Consider the following 6,396-nt stretch of genomic DNA (forward strand, 5'->3'; position numbering starts at 1 on the left):
GGCCAGGGTTCAGATCCTTGTCCCAGCATTTGTTGAGTGAACTCCTTACATTGTGAGCCACAGCTTCCTCGTTGACAGAGCAGAGCTAGAATGCACCCCCCCCCCCGCAGGCTGTGAGGAGATACCCCTCTTCCGTGGTGTGTCCTTCAGTGGGTGCCCGCTGAGCACAGGCCACTGAGGAAAGAAGAATTTTGAGGGAGAGAGAAGAGGAAAAAGAAAGGGAGAAAGGTTGCTTTTGGATTATGTCAGGGCCTGAGTGGGACAGGGTGGTGGGTGGAGGCTGGGAAGAGGGAGAGCCATTGACCGGCACAGTCAACAAATGAGGATTCAGAACATAAAGCAGGCATTGTGCTAAGTGCTGAGGAAGTAAAAAGGAATTTTTATTTATAATTTATACGCCCCCCTCCACTTCCAAAGAGAATTTGAAGGTGACTCACGATGAAAACCACACATGCAGCAAGATCACTGAAATAGAAAATCAAGTCTATGGAAATTGAGAAAAGAAACCAATGTTATCATCATGTGCCAAGTTCTTGCATGCATTCCATCCTGTAATCCAATAACCCCATTTTACAGATGAGAAAGACAAGAACAGAGAGGCATGCCCAGGGCAAGTGCAGGCACAACAGGACCCATGAGATTTTTCAGCCTATGAAAATGTTTTAAAATTTCTTATAAAATCAGAAGAAGAAGAAAAAGAAAGTTTAAATTGAAGAAAATGTTTTAATATGTAATATTAATACATCCTTTATAACAACATAATTTTTTACTTTTTTTAATGGAAGAAGGGGCCCACAGATGTAAAAGTGCCTAGGACCCCCAAAAGTAATGCAGCCCTGGGCCGCACACTCCAGCCTGCCTAATTCCAAGCCTGTACCCTTTCCCTATCTAATTGAGAATATTTTCTGTCTTTGAGTATAACATGCAGCTCAGCTCTAAAACTAAAAAGAGGGGATCCCTGGGTGGCTCAGCGGTTAAGTACCTGCCTTCGGCCCGGGGCGTGATTCTGGAGTCCCAGGATCAAGTCCCGCGTCGGGCTCCCTTCATGGAGCCGACTTCTCCCTCTGCCTGTGTCTCTGCCTCTCTCTCTCTCTCTTTCTCTCTCTCTCATGAGTGAATAAATAAAATCTTAAAAAAAATAAAACTAAAAAGAGACCACGAGGAAATAGATAATTCTCAGTTTCATAAAAAGATGTGTGGTGAGGCACATGTACTCACTTTACAATGATTATAGGGGAAAAGATATAGTTTTCTTATTTTCTTTAAAACTAATCTATGCTTTCTTATCAGTTCCACTAGGAATCTGGCCCAGGAGTGGGAGTGGGGAGATAAAAATGAAATTTTGTCCAAATTGGTAAACTTCCAATATGACTCAGTAACTAAAATTGTCTTTTTTAAGTAATTTGGATGACTTGGGTGAATCTCAACCCCTGGGAGACTGCTTTCTCTGCTTCCTGAACCCAGTGTGGCAAATGGTTCTGACCAGATCCTCGTGGCAGCCTGGAGCAAGTCCTTGAGTTCCTGGGGCAAACCCTGGATCCTCACTGCTCTCCTCCCTGAGAGGATGGACTAGCCTGGTCCCTGAACTGATGACCACTGTAGTGGGGTGAACCCCATCTGGCTCTCTAGGGTGCTATGGCGACACTGGAACCCATGGACCCTTCCAGTTGCCCGAGTGACCACTTGGTCCTGTCACCCAGCCTGTCCTCTGCCGCTCTGCTGGCTCTCTTGGCACCTGCTCTGGTGCTGCCTTGGGCCTCCCTTCCTACCACTTCCTGCTGCACCTCCATGCCATTACATGGGCACTTCTCCTGGACTTGTGGTCTTCCCCCACATGCATGGATAAGGGCACCCCTGGCCCAGACACTGTCTCCTTCATACTTTTCTGGATGCTTCAGAAACTCCCAGAGTAAAAAAAAAAAAAAAGAAAGAAAGAAAGAAACTCCCAGAGTGCCAGGTTGTGTGTGGGGAAGGTGGTAGATGCAAGAATGCTAGTGGCAGAGAGAAACCTTGGCTCCTGGTCTACCTCTTCTCTCTCTACCCCCTTTGTCCTCACAGTCTACCAAATAGAAGGAGCAGGTGTTCCTCTCTTCATTTTCTCAGAATTAGCCAGGGAGACCTAAGTCTTAGTGTATTAAATGAGAGTTAAAGGAATTTGGAAAACGCTTTCTCTTAATGATAACTGCATTCCATCCAAGAATCTTGCTATAGATGCAGACAGAAATCTAGTCTGAATGAGTTCAGCTGGTATTTTATATGCCTCCCTCTCGCCTCATGCCCCAAACATTGCTTCAGTGGACAAGAAACCCCAGAACAACAAAATTTACAGGATATGAAAATTCATCTAAAAGTGTTAACCCCATTGCAGAAACATAATAGTTCAACAGGAGAAACCAACTATGCTGATATTCAAAAGAAACGCACAGTTAACCCTTGAACAACAGGGGTTTGAACTGCACAGGTCCACTTATATGTGGACTTTTTATTTTTTTTTTTATTTTTTATTTTTTTTTTTATGATAGTCACAGAGAGAGAGAGAGAGGCAGAGACACAGGCAGAGTGAGAAGCAGGCTCCATGCACCGGGAGCCCGATATGGGATTCGATCCCGGGTCTCCAGGATCGCGCCCTGGGCCAAAGGCAGGCGCCAAACCGCTGCGCCACCCAGGGATCCCGACTTTTTATAATACAATACTGTAAATGTATTTTCTCTTATGACTTGTTTCATAACATTTTCTTTTCTCTAGCTTGCTTTATTGTAAGAATGCAGTACATGTTACATATAACATACAAAATATGTGTTAATTTTTTATGTTATCAGTAAGGCTTACAGCCAATGTTAGGTTAATGGTAGTTACATTTGGGGTACTTAAAAGTTGTGAATTTTTGACTGCATGGAAGGTTGGCACCCCTCACATTGTTCAAGGGTCTACTATATTCTGTGCCTCCTTCCTATACAAGGAAGATTGAATAGCCTGGTGAACACTACCCTCGATGCTTATTTTGCAAACCTTCTTCCAATAGCTGTTTGTTTTATTACCTTCAAAAAGAAGAATATTAGGCATTTCTGGTGAAAGAGAGCTAATCAGTTGTGCTGTACCTGGTGTTCTTACCACTGGATGAAGCTTAGACACCCCAGAAAAGATAGCACAACATAGTATGACTAGTCTTTCAGACGGAGTTTAGACTGGGGAGCAAAGTCACTACCCTCTTTTTCCCTCCTTGAAGGAGAAGAGGGAGATTTTTAAAAAGGAAAATGGGCATAGCCACCTTCTCATCCATAACAGTTTTTTTTTTCATAACAGTTTTTTTTAATATTAGTCATGATTTGAAATATGAACCAGAAATGCTTTGAGAGTTTGGGGAGGAGCTGACTTTGGGAGGAAATGATTCAATAAATATGAAATGTTGAAGAGTAAGTGATCAAACTCTAGGATCTTTTAGATCCAGGCTGGGCATACGCAGCTATTAAAAGTCTGGACACAAATTATGACTCTTACTCTGGAACAGGAGAAAACTCCAGAAGGCTGAGTAGCTGTCTTATCCAGAAAGAATATGATCATGAGGAAAATCAAGATCTTTGGGTTGGAAGGCACTCAAGAGATTATCTTGTGCAACTACTGCCTTTGAGTTGGAAAACAAGACAAGGATGGTCAGTCACCACTTCAATCAATGTTATACTGGAAGTTCTATGCATCTCAATAAAGAAAAAAAAAACAATGTAAGGGTAAGATTAAGAAAAAGAGAAACAAAACTTTAAATATGTACAAATAATGTTATATGAATAAAAATCCAAGAGTCTACTAATATTATTAGACTAGTAAGAAAGTTTTGCAAGATTGCTGGGTATAAAATTAAAATAACCAAAATGAATTTTTTAAATACATGGACAGTAGCATGAGAAAATTAAATTTTTAAAAGAGTTATCATTTACATTGCAACAGAAATGAGGAATTTATGAATGAGTCTAACAAAATGTTAGACGTTTTTTTCAGAAAATGAGGAATTAAGCAGAAATTTTATTTCCAAACTCATCAAAGATTATTACAAACACAAATAAAATATCCTTTTAAAAGTGTCCTGAATTAAATCAAAGGCACATCATTAAGTAAACATTTGTGACATCAAAAATTCATTTAGGTTTTAGTATTTTCCATTGTTTTGTTTTTAATCATTTGCAATGTTCTGAAGATCACACTGAAACATCTTTTTTTGAAGACATGAAATAATGTAGTTAAGGGTTTTTTTTGTTTATTTTTTTTTAAGTAAAACCACAACTATAAAGTAGAGGAGCTTAAGAAGACAAAGAGCAAATCTGCTTCATACACAGGATGGGGCAATCTAATATACAACACAACATGAATCTTCCCAAACAAGTTTGCTTGGAAACAGCTCCCATGCTTAGTGTTAACAAATAAAACTATCTAATTTAGAAAAATCAGGGCACCATTTGATTAATAAAGCCTATTCTTCCCCTAATTTCATACTTGCTTATTTTCACTTAGAAAGTGTTACATCCACAAGAATAAGTTTCTTTATGGAATAAAAATCTTAGGAACAACAAATTAATGAAATACTCAATTTTCTTATAAAGACTTATTTATTTATTTTAGAGACAGAGAGTGCACAAGGAAGAGAAGGAGGAGCAGAGGGAGAGGGACAAGCAGACTCCCCACTGAGTGCAGAGCCTGACTCAGAGCTGGGTTCCATGACCATGGGATCATGACTTGAGCCAAAATCAAGGTGTAGGCTTAACCGACTGCACCACCCAGGTGCCCCAAAATACTTAATTTTTTAATGAACAAAAATGTTTTCCTTCTCAAAATGTAAACATCCAGTAAATAAAACACACATAATATTCTATGTATAAAAACACTAGTACTTTGCTTATGAAAGAGATGTATGTATTTGGTGGTAACGTTTTTTGTTTGTCTTAAATATAAAAGCACCTTGCCAAAAGAATCAGGCCATTATTATTTAAAGTCTCCCCCTTCATCCATTTCCTTATCTGAGTAGAAACTCATCCATTTCAGTAGAATTTTGGCTATAGGACCAGTCCACAGGAAAGGTCTGAAATATCTAAAAGTAATTTGGCTGGAGAAGTGTTTTCTTGAGACTTGGAGGTAGTCACTCATCACTTTATGCTTAAAAGCATTCCTCAGCAAACTTTTTTCCAGCCTTTAGGATAAAGCACAGGATCGGGGCTCCTGGAAGATGTTTCTTCCAGCTGGAACACCTACCAGCAGAGCATCTTTACAGGCACTCTGCCTGCTGTACTGTTGAAGCTCTGCAGCTGTCTACAAGACCTTGATCCTCTCCATGCCGGCCTCCAGCTTGAGCAGCTTCACCAGGCGCTGCAAGGCATTCATACTGGCCCCAGAAGACATGGCAGTGGCATGGGGCTCCAAGGGCCTGTATACCAGACTTCTATAAAAAACTATTAAACTTTATTGAGAGACATTAAAGGATGCTTTAAGAAATGCAGAAGTATACTATATTCATGGATGGATGAGTCCGCATTGTAAATAAAGGTGTCATTTTCACACATTTATATACAGATTCAATGCATTCCAGTCAAAATCCCAACACATTATTGCATGTAGGATTTGATAAGCTTATTGTAAATTTCAGGAGAGTGCAATAAGAATAAGAATAAAAACAAAGTGAAGGAATTGCCCTACCAGGAATTATGACTTACCTTAAAATCATAGTAATTCAGACAGTGTGTCATTGGCACAGATGTAGAGAAATAGATCAGTGAAACAGAAGAGAGAGCCCATGAAGAGATCCAAAATAAAATCTTTAAAACAAACAAGTTGCCTTAGTCTTTTGTATGAAAGAGGAGAGTAGAGACATTGGAATGGAGTAAGAGACAACTGAAACCAATTTTTATCCTTTTACTGAGGAGGAAAAAAATATTTAATATTTTTGTTGTATAAGGAGTACTGCCTACAGATTACCTATAACAGTTGCCTGGAAGTTGATTTGTCTTGTTTTGTTTTTCCTTTATAACAACTGATAACATTCTTCTCTTTTTTTTTTTTTAAGGTTTTATTTATTCATGAGAGACACAGAGAGAGGCAGAGACATAGGCAGAGGGAGAGGCAGGCTCCCTGCAGAGAGCCTGATGTGGGGGACTTGATCCCAGGACTCCAGAATCATGACCTGAGCCAAAGGCAGATGCTCAACCGCTAAGGCACCCAGGCTCCCCAATAACATTCTTATTATTTCATTTATAATTTATAATTACTTATGTATGCTTACCCAACAGAAAGTGTGCCCTTGAGGGCAAGGCCTGAGTTTTTACAATTGACCCAGTAGAGCAGAGTGCCTGGCGCATTGTAGATACTCAATTAAAAGTCCCTTGGAAGAGCAGACTCTAGATGAATGGATAGATA

General features: G+C 39.8%; 1 pseudogene; it reads right to left on the reverse strand.

Moving 5' to 3' along the window:
* Positions 1-4,998: 4,998 nt before the first annotated feature.
* LOC129512073 (guanine nucleotide-binding protein G(I)/G(S)/G(O) subunit gamma-10-like) lies at positions 4,999-5,473 on the reverse strand (annotated as a pseudogene).
* Between the last annotated feature and the right edge of the window lie 923 nt (positions 5,474-6,396).

This window comes from Nyctereutes procyonoides, unplaced genomic scaffold (assembly GCF_905146905.1).
Source record: "Nyctereutes procyonoides isolate TBG_1078 unplaced genomic scaffold, NYPRO_anot_genome, whole genome shotgun sequence".
Lineage (NCBI taxonomy): Eukaryota > Metazoa > Chordata > Mammalia > Carnivora > Canidae > Nyctereutes > Nyctereutes procyonoides.